We start from the raw sequence: 13117 nt of genomic DNA, 5'->3' as shown, positions 1-13117 counted from the left end.
TTGTTCTGCTCGACAGCGAAGGACGGCAAGTGAAAACGAGGCTCAAACGAGCGCTTTACATCCCATCTTTTCCACAGGACATTTTCTCCGTGAAAGCAGTGACAGCCAGCAGAGCTGAGATCCGCTTCAAGGACGGTGATGATTGGCTGATTCATCAAAATGGTACCAAGTTTAAAATGAATGTGTATAGTAGGCCAGGGGTTCCCAAAGTGTGGGAAGGTGAGCCTCCACTCAGAGAACATAATAATAATAATAATAATAATAATAATAATAATAATAATAATAATGCATTACATTTTTTTATTAGAGCGCTTTCACAGGTGCTCAAAGCGCTTTACAATTAAGCCGCAACGCGTCTCAAACAAGCCTATTAGCTAGCACCTCTTGCAGATAACACACTGTGGCAGTGGAGTGTCATCAGGACCGGTCCATGAAAATCCTAACTTCAAATAATAATTGTCATACTTCCTCCGTTTTCTGACAGACGCTGTCTCCTCTCTCACTTTAGGTAACTTCACTAAAAATCTATCCATATTTTGCCGCTTGCATACATTTAGCTGATGTTAACTAGCTAGATTTCGATGTTTCTCTTTATTTTTTTCTGGCTGCTGCGCCTCCCTTGAAGCTCTCTGGCGCCCCCCAGGGGAGGCGCGCCTCACACTTTGGGAACCCCTGCACTAGACAAAGAAATTCTCCAGAATATTTAATGGAGTATCAGTGTAAGGCTGATTGTAATGATGAAGGTGAAAATGTAGATTATTACTACAGGGTTGCTTGTGACGTACCCAAAACATACATGCAGGCTGTAGGCTCAAAGAAATAAAAAATGTGGGCTGATGCAATGAAAGAGGAGATAAACTCTTTAACAGAGAATGAGACCTTCAGTCTGACCACACTGCCAAAGGGCAAGCAAGCAGTGGGAGGTTGTTGGGTATATGCAGTAAAGGAAAGCCCAGACAGATCTGAGATTTTTAAAGCCAGATATGTAGCTAAAGGCTATAGTCAAGTCGAGGGAATTGATTACAAGGTAACTTTTTCACCGACAGCAAATATGACTTCTGTACGTTCATTGATGCAGGTGGCTATACAGGAGGATCTTATCCTACGCCAAATGGATGTGAAGACAGCTTATCTCCATGCACCAATAGACTGTGAGTTATATATGGAACAGCCCGAAGGTTTTGAGGCAAAATCTAAAACAGGGGAACACTTGGTGTGCAAACTCAACAAGTCATTGTATGGTTTAAAGCAGTCCGGGCGAAACTGGAACAAGTTACTGCGTGATCATCTTACAGAGAATGGGTTTGTGCAAAATGATGCTGATTATTGTGTCTACAGAAAAGAGTTATTCTGTTGATATGGGTAGATGACCTACTTATAGCGGCCAATAACAACGGCTCACTCAGTGATGTCAAAGAGATGTTGAAGAGGAAGTTTAAAATGAAAGATTTGGGGGAACTTAAACACTTCCTAGGTATCGACTTTATACACAGTGAGGGGGAGATCAAAATGAGCCAAAAGAGACACATAGCAAAGATGCTAGAGAGGTTTGTCTTGTTCAAGTGCAAACCAAGGTCAACTCCATGTGAGCAAAAGTTACATTTTGACACTGAGGGTGAAGTTATAGATTCAACAGGATACAGAGAGATATTAGGTAGTTTGATATACATTATGACATGTACTAGACCTGATCTGAGCTGGATTGTGAGTAAACTATCACAACACTTAGCAGAACCAAAACAACAACATTGGGCTGCAGCAAAACAACTGTTGAGGTATCTAAAGGGTACAATAGACCAAGAGCTTCATTACAAGAAAAGTGAGGAAAGCCTAAAGCTTGAGGGATACAGTGATGCTGATTGGGCAGCCGATCAAAATGATAGGAGAAGCACAACTGGATATTGTTTTAGCTTAACTGAAAATGGTCCAGTTATATCCTGGAAAAGCAGGAAGCAGCTAACAGTGGCGCTATCGACCTCTGAGGCCGAGTACATGGCATTAGCGGCTACTACTCAAGAGAGCATGTACCTTGTACAGTTATTAAAAGGGGTAGACCATAATAGCCCAAATGTACCAGTGAAGATATATGAGGACAACCAGGGAGCAATAGCTCTATCCAAAAACCCTGTATCCAGACAGAGAAGCAAGCATGTAGACATCAAATACCATTTTGTACGATCTGCACATGCTGAGGGGAATATATCTATTACATATTGTCCTACTGCAGATATGGTAGCTGATTTCCTAACCAAGCCGTTGACAAAGGCAACATTTGTCAAGTTCAAAGGGTATTTGTTTGGAGAGTAATGTGAATTGCAGGTATAACAATTGAACACTGCTAGATAAGTTTTTGTTTTGTTTATTTGGATTCTGTGCACCACTGTAGAGAGTTATCAACATGTCTTTGAGTGGGAGTATTGAGCATATTTGTATAATAACAAAGTCATGTTTATGTTCATGTGTATGACATCATCAGAATGTGCCTGAAACGTGGTGATGCTAATGAGCATGCGCAGATAAAATACACGGCCCGTACTCCAGGCCAAACTCTAAGCGATGTGGTCGTGTGTTTTTTCTGTCCGTTAGCATACTTACAAACTACTTTGGTTGACTGCAAACGTGGAGGTTTAGGGGATACGAAACACAGTGGTGTTATCAAATTTAAAACATATAATTAATAAATGGGTGAATTAATAAACCCACATGACACCTAAGGTCAGAAGAGCTTTATTTAACAGCTGGTCCGTGACCCCTCCTGTTGTTCATTGATAAGCCCGAAACATGCACTCAAGGTTCAGAGGCAAATGTTTCAAATATGGCAGTAGCCATCGATCATCTTAAGATAAGATAAGATATAATTTATTGATACCAAGTTGGGAAATGTTTTTGTTACAGCAGCATGCTACTTTGTTCTACTCTACTACAATTCAGAGGTTAACCTGGTATTTTTACTCCATTACATGTATTTTGGTTACTTTGCCGATTCTGATTAATGATGTGAAATATAAACAACCCTTAAATCAGACTTTAGTTACACCTGAGTTCAATCAGGAGAGACGTGATGTATGAAATACATGTTTATTATCGGGTCACATTATATAAATGAAACATAATGTTGACAGTTTATAACAAGTGAATAAATGGTGTTTGGCGATTAGGCCCAGGTTTGGTAGGATGTCATTCGGGAAGGGAAGAACCGTTTCCGATGAACCCCCCCGGGTCTAGACACTGGTGGTGGTGATAAGTGGTTAGGTCCGGTTGGAAGGGAGAAGGTTGAGCCTGGCCCTGAGTTGGAAGCAGGAGGCGAAGGGGTGGAGGAGGGTTGCGCGTTGACACCTGGAAGACAGCTGATGGAAAAGGGGAGAGCATATATAGAGGGATTAACAGGTGCGATAATTAGGCTTGTGAATGGAGGGAAGTGATAGGTTAGCTTGAGGAGTGGCGCTCCCTATCATTTAGTGAAGGGAGCGAGTATTGCCATGACGTGCAATACGAAGTGATAGGTCTTCCTGCCTGAACTTGCGCTGAGCTTCATTACAATTCAGGGAAGGTGATTGTCAAGTGCCAAAAAAAACTATGCAATACATTGAACGTTAAGTACTTTGTCAGACTTCATATTTATCTGTGGATAACCCCAACGTTTTTTTCTTATTCAAAAGAAGACCTTAACTTAAAGTAATCTTTAATGTTTGAATAAAGCCTTATTAGTTGGTCGGTTTTGCACATCCTCCTGTTAATATCTTTGGACGTCCTGCACTAAACTGTTTTATTGTAGAGATCACTACAGTATCTTCTTGATATTTTATATTCTATATTTCTATCATGCCTTCTACTTTCCCCTAATTTTGTATGTAGGCTACTCTTAATATTTAAATGTTTTCATCAAATAAAACGTATTCAACGACAAAATTCAATAACGTGCTTTAACCACTAGGCAGTGCGGGTTAAAAAAACAGTGGTGTAATTAATAAAACTAGGGCTGTCAAACGATTACAATTTTTAAACAGATTAATCACAGCTTAAAAATTAATTAATCATGATTAATCACCATTCGAACTATGTCCAAAATATGCCATTTCTTTATGTATATTGTTGTGGGAATGGAACGATAAATGAAAGAAGGCAGATATATCAATTTAACATAGAGTATGTATGTTTATTATAACATTTTTCTGTGTTTCAAAATGAAAGACAGCCCACACACCTATCAATCATCAAACCGTGGGGTCTTAATTCATTACGTGTTGATTTCTATCAACGGGGGAGTACTTCAGGAAAGTCGACGGGGGGGGGGGGGGGGGGGCTAGTGGAATACTTCGTGACCACAGAGTGTGAATGTTGTGATCAGCTGTTTTAGCGCAGTTCTCCAGTGAGGGGGGGGGAGTCTCCCTCAGCAGCCGGTTGGCGTAGTTTTGGCACAATTCCGTTGCACAGACCGACGTTAACAGCAGCCCTGTCTGTGCACACGGAGACCGACTCTGTCGTCCGGTGATCTAACCGCCTTCTGGAAAAGCTTCACAAGTACGTTGGTACGCAAATGCGCTTTGTGACCAGTACCGTGGCGTGGGGAAAAAAATTAGGGGAAGCCAATAATACGTCCTTTCTTTTGGGGTGTGGGGGGGGTGTGGTGGCCAATGTAATAACGTAACCAGATGAGTGATTACAGCGCCCGGTATCATTTTAAACACATTTGTATCATACAGATACAGGACTTACACACGCCTGTTATCTGACCGACAGGTCCGCACGCACTCTCCAGCCCAAACTCTAATAAGCATTCATTCACAAACTAAATCAGGAGACCTTTAACGTTTTACGTCCGGTTCTCTCCTTTGTTCCTCGCTGTACACAGCTCCAGTTTGGGCATTGGCCTGTCATCAGATTGTATTTGTTGTTGCTGCTGCTGCAGCGGAAGTTTAGTACAATTATTTTTGATAAAATACTCCAAATCTCCACCCTCCATAATTGCACTTGCTTCAGTTGCTTGCTACTTTCTAACGGCGGTAAGAGTGGTGCAGTGACGCTATCTATCTTCTATCGATTAGATTTATGATTCGAAAATTATAAAAGTAGGGTAGACATGTGGATATTATCCTGCATTTACCTAACAGGTTCGTTTTCCACTGACCTTTTTTCGAGCTATTTTCCAAAATCCTATGGAGAAATCCCATTGCTATTTTGTAGAGGGAAACCGGGCGCAGCTTACTTCCGCTTTTTGGGACGCGTCACTGCACCACTAAATTGATGCGATTTGATTGGATTGTGAGGCAAGGGAAGCCAGCCGCCTCTGGCTTCCCTTGGCATAGCCCTGACCAATCACAGGTTGGCAGGGGCATGACGTGAGCCTCATCTGATTGGTCAATCCCTTTTTTTTTTTCACCAAGGGAAGCAAATTTCGGCTGGCCTCCTGTCGCAACAGAGAGTGCAATCTACTGTTTCACCATAACATCTAGAGCAGGCCTATTCAACTGGCGGCCCGCGGGCCGGATGCGGCCCAGAACCAACTCCCGAGTGGCCCAGCCTCCCGTAGCCAAATTCCTACACTAGTACAGACCATGAACGCAACACTCCGCGTTGCATAGAAACCACCAAACCACAACGCAGCACGTTTTTTTAAAGTGCATCTAGTGGTGCTAGTAACGGTGGTCCTATGATAGCAACTCTAAAACATGTCTCTCTCAACTCTGAAGCGTAAACAGAGACAAAACGGTCATTGATCTTGTGGAGCAGATTCAAGTCAAGCTGGACCTTTTCGCGACCGACTTAAGCACGGGTCGGATGCTGCATTTTCCAACGTTCCCCAAACACATCACATCTCCGGCACAAATCACGGATGTGATGACAGATTTCATTGCGAGGTTGAAAGAGAACTTTGCCGGTCGATTGGATGGACTTGCTCTGCCCACAGACGTGATGATGGGCTTTGCCAGAGACCCCTTCACTGTTGCAATAGAGGGGGACGTATCAACCGGAGCAAAGGAAGTGGTCCCCTGCATCGACAAGGGGAAATATACACTGGAACTTATTGACATGCAGCGCACTAACGGGCCAGCGAAGTTTTGGAGTGATGTCAAAAAACAGCAGTTCCCTAACGTTCAGAAAGTAGCGATCTGTGTGCTCAGTATGTTTGGATCAACATACACATGTGAATCAAGCTTTTCACACATGAACTCAATCAAAAGTAGCACTCGCTGCTCCCTCACTGACAGCACTCTTCACACACACAATGTCTTAGGATTGCATTGACATCCTATGAGCCAAAAATCACTGCTCTTGTTCAAAACTAAAAATGTCCCTTCTCCCATTGAGAAAGTCAGCGATGACAAATCACAAATGAGGTGATAGTAAGCACCTAGTTTACTATAGTAGGCGTGTAGTGTAGTATTCATTCATATGTTAGTTACCCGTATCCATTGTTATGGGTTTGTGCACTGAAGGGTAACTTGACAGTTCTTTCTGTATTCATTTAAATGCACTTTGTAATGTGTCTGGGACAAATGTGACCAAAACGTATGATTTTTTTGTTGTTACTTGAAAGGTGAAAAAATATTGCTACAGTACTACCTCTTTGTGTTGCATTGGAGCTCTTTAGCTGTTTTTTTTGCATGTGAGGACATTTATTAAGACTGCTATTATTGTATTCAGTAAATGCACTTTGTGATGTGTCTGGTTAAAAAAAAAATAACCTGAATATTTGACTTCTAAAGAAAACAAATGTAATGCTACAACTGTGCACTTTTTTTTCAGATTCTGTTAAATTAATGCTAATTTGTTGTGTTTTTATGCACTTTTTGACCTACCTTTGTTAGATGAACAATGAATAAAAATTGCATGTTTTTCATCGCAGTAATATGTGTTGGTTTAAAATGTGTCACTACCCGCTTTTTACAGGCCGCTGAATGTCTGGCCCAGCTGAATTTTGTAGTTATAAAATCTGGCCCAACTGAATGTGTAGTTGAATAGCCCTGATCTAGAGGGACGCTGTTTCACTCTTTGTAAAATACTCAATGAGAATGGGGGAGAGTCGGGCCGGCAGCAACACACAACAAAGAATTTCCGAAACTAAACGAAGTGTTTTTATTTATTTATTAAAATTATAACTACAATCCGAAAAAACAGGGGAAGCCTGGCTTCCCTTGGCCTCCAGGAGAAAATGCCATTGTTTGTGACACAAGTGACGGTACGCATTTCAGATTACGCACATAACCTGCGTACGTAGTTATGTGCACCCCTGTACTACAGCAAAAGTATTCTCCGTCGGGACTTCTTGCAACAACACCACGCCGTTATGTTGATTCTGATTGGCCAGAAGACATGATCAAAGATGTTCTTTTGAGAAGACGATCCCTACGTGACAAAAGTTTTCAAAACCGTTTCTGGTCTTCGGTATTTCCAGACAAGCGGCTCCTGAAATCAATCTTACTAACTGCAATTCTCGGCGCAAGTTGGCGGACTTTATTTTGCTTACTTTAACAGGGTGGGGATAAGCCATTTCTTGGTATGGGTGTAGCCTACCCCAGCCATACCCTGGCGTTGCCACTGGTGGGATGTCTGGGGCCGGCCATTCTGAACATGTGTTAAATGCGTTAAATATTTTAACGCAATTAATTCAAAAAATTCATTACCACCGTTAACGTGATAATTTTGACAGCATTAAATAAAACATAATAATATCAAACATAATATGACTATTAACTTTATTGTGAAATTAAAACAGAACGGTAAAGGAAAATACAGTTTCAGTCTCTCGATTTGAAGCTTATGCATTGTACCATGAACCTGTATAGACCTGTAACAGTCAACTGCATGAGGATTTGGAAAGGTAGTAAATAATATCGTTAAAAACTACAAAACAAATCCCTTTCTAACAGCTGTGCACCGTTATGGTGTAAATATAGCCTATCTACCAATTGTGTAAGTTCAGCCTTTACATCTTCATAATTTAACTGTAATGTGTATTTTATAAGTGTACTAATTATTATTGTTGTAATGTTTCATGCGTGCAATATTTCGTCTTTTATTTTGAAGTCCAAGCTCACGTCTTGTTATGCTGTTCTCGCGTGAGTTAGAGAGCGAGAACATGAGAAGCACCCTCAGAGTAAGATGCACGGATACTTACAGCTCCGTTAGTTTTGTATTCTTTCTTATACATATAAGTTGTGAAGAGAACTGAAGAATACGTCCCTCTGTTTACAGAGCATGCAGCCCAACGAGGTATGTTGTTGTGTTTGTATTACTTTTATGTTTATTACCTTGCTAGTTATCTCACATGCTGTGCATGTTATTGTGTGTCTAACACAAAACTATGTTTGTCATTTACAGGGCTCTCAAGTTTTGAACAGAGTTCAGAGTGAGATTTTGGCAGCGGTGTTTGGTACACCTCAACTTCTGGCTCCCCTCAAAGTTCCCATGAAGCCCTCTGTATCGCGAATGTCAACGGGGGATGGGGGGGGGGGGGGGGGTGCTAGTGGAGTGCACACGTCTCAAACAAGCCTAGTACAAAATTGCGGCGCAACTTGGTGGGCGGTACCCTGGAAAGAAATCTCTGCGTGAGAAATACAAGGTGTGGCGTGTGAGAGTGTGAATGGAGTGAAATGCGTTTGTCTCACGCCTAATGCGTGAGACTTGAGAGCTCTGTATTTATACTGTTTGTTTGTGTAGTTTTCATGGTGGATTCAGAGGAATAAACCCGTAATGAGAAATCCACTTGTGTCTGCCTGTGCTTCGAGGGAATTACAAATTGGATCAAATATAACAGTCAGCCGAATTAGTGTTGATACTGCTAGGAGACGTATTGTGTGAAGAGAAATTGAAGATGTTGTTTAATTGCTAATATATTTATGATCCACGTCACGTATTCAGTTTTGGCGGCATTTCTTACAGTTTGTCAAAAGGTCTTCTGATCAGGGCTCTATAAATAAATATCTGCGGCAGATATGTAATATTTAATGCAGCCAAACCGTGTATTACAATGCTGTTATGTGATGACTTCCAAAGAGAAAAACAAGAACACTCGGAATAAAGTATTTTATTAAAAAAAAATGTTTTTCCCGATTTCATATCATATAAACACCATAACCCGAAATGCATTGCGGCTAAAACAATTGATGTTTTAGCCTATCAAAACCTCTGAAAAAAGAAAGGTGTCTCTCAGAATTGAGAGAAAAACCTATGGGAAAAACACAAAAGCATCGTACACAATTTAAACCAATAAATGTCGTATAATTAACGAGGATAAACTGATGTTTTTTAGTTGATGAGTACTGTAGATATCACTGTTAAATCATTTGATCATTGGTTTTATTATGAAAACGTCGAGACCGGAAATACTGTTTTCAACCCATAGCTTTACATGGAGGCTGCCGCATACCTCAAATCATCTTCGTAATATCTATCAAACTATAGATCCTACATATCGACTGGATGTGGATTCTAAAAGTACAATATACACTTCTCGCTAGAAATCTAATCAAAAAGCGTTTTAATGGCCAAACTATCCTGCAATTTAGGATTTTACAGAGGGTTATTTGTGAATAAACGACCATCTGTAACGTTTGCATTCAACAGGAACACTAGAGGGCCAAAACTTTCAAACGTAATTATAGGACGTATTAAGCGCTTGAACAAACGACATATTTGGTCGTAATAAGGGCCTGAACAATCGGCCCATTTGGTCGTGAGTTGGAGGACTTGTTGGTCCTTTGCTCGCTAGACTGCATTGTGAAAGTATTCTCTTATCACAAAATGCATTTTATCTTAAACTAAAAGGTAAAGGGGGGGCGCGAGAGACCAGGAGGAAAAATGGTTATTAAAAAAAAATATATATATCATATTTTGAAAAATTATTGATTCGAAAATAATATCATACAGTACTATTACGTCTGGGTCTCTGTGTTTCATTAAAGCTTGACTCTGTGTGTGTGTGTGGAACGAGCCATTTTGTGTGTGTGTGCGCGAGCAAGAGAGAGCGCACCGGTACCGGAGATCGTTGTTGTTAGCTTCTGGTGCTAGCGAGCTACCCTAACAGATATAAGGAGTTTTTCAACAACAAAGTGGAAGAGAGTCCTCTCCTGTCAGACTGAGAGGCTCAGTGAGCTAAAGGACTCTCTCAGTGTCATAAAACATGGGGTGGCCTATCATTTGGCAGATTAATCTCCACCAATGTCCAATCGGTCAGTTTTATCCTACTGAGTGTTATCTAATAAATCTTATTTTAACCTTCAGTCCAACAATTTCCAGAAAGGATCAGGTTGCCTAGCCTTTGGCAGATTGTTTTCCACAAGGTCGGCTGTTGGTAAAATGTCTCTTATCGACTGGGAGAGGCAGATCTTCTGCTAACACCTTCAGAGAACTTTCATATTGTGTACCGCGAGGAATGGCATTGAATAACGGGAGTGAAGTTTGTGTGCTTTATGAAAACATGGCTGCAGAAAGTTATATCCGACAACAAAGTTCCAAAGTCTTCTGAAGTTGTCTGTGCTGTGAAGGACATCCTGCCTCGTTCTTGTACCTCAGACGCTGTATCACAGCAGAACAAGGTCTTTCATTACACATTTTTACCTCAACTTCAGTTTATATAACTGCGTATTGGTTTTATTCAATTAAAGTGCAACTGTCACAAAACCTAATTTCCTCCTGGGATTAATAAAGTACTTTGATTGATTGATCTGTTGTCTCAGTCCTGAGAATTATGCCACCATAATGAATCAATGGTTTATCACTAAATATTTGTACACACACACAAACACACCAAACCAACATTAACTGTTCACTGTGTGACCTGCCTAATCGAGGGATTAAGTTTTGAAAAAATATGATGGATTGGACCCATCGGTGCAGCTCCTTTTTGTCTCATTGCCATTGCTCGGGTCCCACAGATCTGAAACCTGCAGTGCGCAATTTCCATTACCATTCATCCAGGTAGACAGACAAAAAAATTCTGATTTAACTCTTCCCTGTTATGTCTCATTGACATTTTTGGTGGAAATGCATCATCCATGACAAATTTGCGTCCCGCTGCAAACTTTTGTTGGCAGTTTATTCTGATGTTTCGAAAGTTCACATGGTGTTATTTACCGTGACACCCGGACGGATAATTTCTCGTCAGGGGATATGAATAATTTAAGAATTTCCTGTAGCTGTATCATCCATGAAATTACTCAAAGCCCCTCTTTTAAAATTAGGGTGCCGATTAACCACACATATCATTCCTGCTTTAATGTGATGACTCCAGCTGTTAATCCAGTGGTTCTCAAAGTGTGGGGCGCGAGGGCAGAGGCATGCCAGGGGGGGCACGAGAGACCAGGAGGAAAAATGGTTATTAAAAAGAAAATTTAAAAAAATCATATTTTGAATAATTATTGATTAGAAAATAATATCATACAGTACTATTGCGTTGGTTTCTCTGTGTTTCATTAAAGCTCGGCTCTGTGTGTGTGTGTGTGTGTGTGTGTGTGTGTGTGTGTGTGTGTGTGTGTGTGTGTGTGTGTGTGTGTGTGTGTGTGTGTGTGTGTGTGTGTGTGTGTGTGTGTGTGTGTGTGTGTGTGTGTGTGTGTGTGTGTGTGTGTGGAACGAGCCATGTTGTGTGTGTGTGTGCGCGAGCAAGAGAAAGCGCACCGGTACCGGAGATCGTTGTTGTTAGCTCCTGGTGCTAGCGAGCTACGCTAACGGATATAAGGAGTTTTTTCAAAAACAAAGTGGAAGAGAGTCCTCTCCTGTCAGACTGAGAGGCTCAGTGAGCTAAAGGACTCTCTCAGTGTTATCTCAGTGGGTCTCAAACGTTCTGGTCATCATTAATGTAAACAATTATTTCCGAGGCACACGTTTATATGATCATTATAGTTATAAAAAAATAAGAGAATAAATTAAAAACAGGTATGAAATACTATATGACAGTAAAAAAAAAAAAGGGTGATTTGTAAAATATCCATAAAGAAAAAGTAAATCTGCTTACAGTTCTGTTTCATATGGGTGTTGAGAGATGTATCCATAGATCTCTTCATGTTGCTCTCAAAGTGCACCAGATTGATGCTTTTAACTTCAATATTTAAAAATCTTCCCGGGGGAACATGCCCCCGGACCCCCCTATGTGAGGTCCACACACCACCTATAAAAATAGCACTTTACCCCTGCTTACACCTATATGCCGTGAGCTGATTATCGAGCCTTCATTGTAACCGTCACACTGTGTATTTGCGTGAGGATTGTTGCAGTAGAACATTCCACTGTAGCGCCCGGTGCATTAATGGGAAACCCTAAATGTTTGAGCACCCTCTATGAAATGTCAAGCTACCCCATAGCAGCCCCAAAATAAATCTCTGGCGCTGCCACTGAGCCTGACTATTTGTGTTGGGGGGGCCTGACAGAAAGAGTTTGAGAACCACTGTGTTAATCAACTGTGGAGAACTCTCAATCAACAGACAGATATTTCTGTGGAACTCTGGAAAAACACGGTTGATATGGTTAGACTCTTCCTCAAACATTTTTATGTTGCACAGATCAATCTGCAGTGAAATGTCATGAAAACTCAATTTAACAATCATGAAAAGTGTTGAAGTGATTCTGGAGAGGTCTGATTGAGTGCTTCTCTGCCCACTAATGGCCCTCTGTCTGCCCGGTATTAAATTGCTTTGAAGACCATTGTACCATAATGAGCACCGAATTGCATGTTGCGGCCAATTCAACCTTAGCCTAGCACATCCCAAAGTGCACCTATCCACCAACCTCAGTGCAGACAAGTTCTTTAGTTCTTTTAGTGCTGGGAAATTTCCAATAAAGGTAGAAAATAAAAAGACTATCTTCTGGGAGGTTTTTTTGCATAAAAGCGTCACTATCCCTGGCTTTGGCATTGCTCCTTTAGGACAACAGAGCCCAACAGTCTTCCAACACACATTTTGAAATAATTCTTAAAGACCTTACGATTTGGTGTTTCATAATCTTATCTATTCATAAGAACTTCTGAAGAAGCGTCTGGATTTTGCAGGGGAATCCCTGGATGTTGCAGTTATTGGTATTTGTTTTTTGAATAAGTCTCTTGTGTTATCTTTAAAGTTCTTGAAATCTGATAATTAAATGGCGTAATGCTAAAGGCTTACATTGGACGCTTGCACAAACAATA

General features: G+C 40.9%; 1 long non-coding RNA gene across 1 annotated transcript; it reads right to left on the bottom strand.

The window, feature by feature from the left end:
- Positions 1–3064: 3064 nt before the first annotated feature.
- LOC307015795 lies at positions 3065–5217 on the bottom strand. The gene is made up of 2 exons (XR_013801650.1): positions 5129–5217; positions 3065–3347 (listed from the first exon to the last, which is right to left on the bottom strand). It is a non-coding gene; the product is annotated as an uncharacterized lncRNA (long non-coding RNA).
- Positions 5218–13117: the final 7900 nt, after the last annotated feature.

The sequence above is a fragment of the Notothenia rossii genome (assembly GCF_949606895.1).
Source record: "Notothenia rossii genome assembly, chromosome: 8".
Taxonomy (NCBI): domain Eukaryota; kingdom Metazoa; phylum Chordata; class Actinopteri; order Perciformes; family Nototheniidae; genus Notothenia; species Notothenia rossii.
Note: the sequence above shows the minus strand (reverse complement) of the source record. Positions and strands in the feature narration are given on the sequence as shown.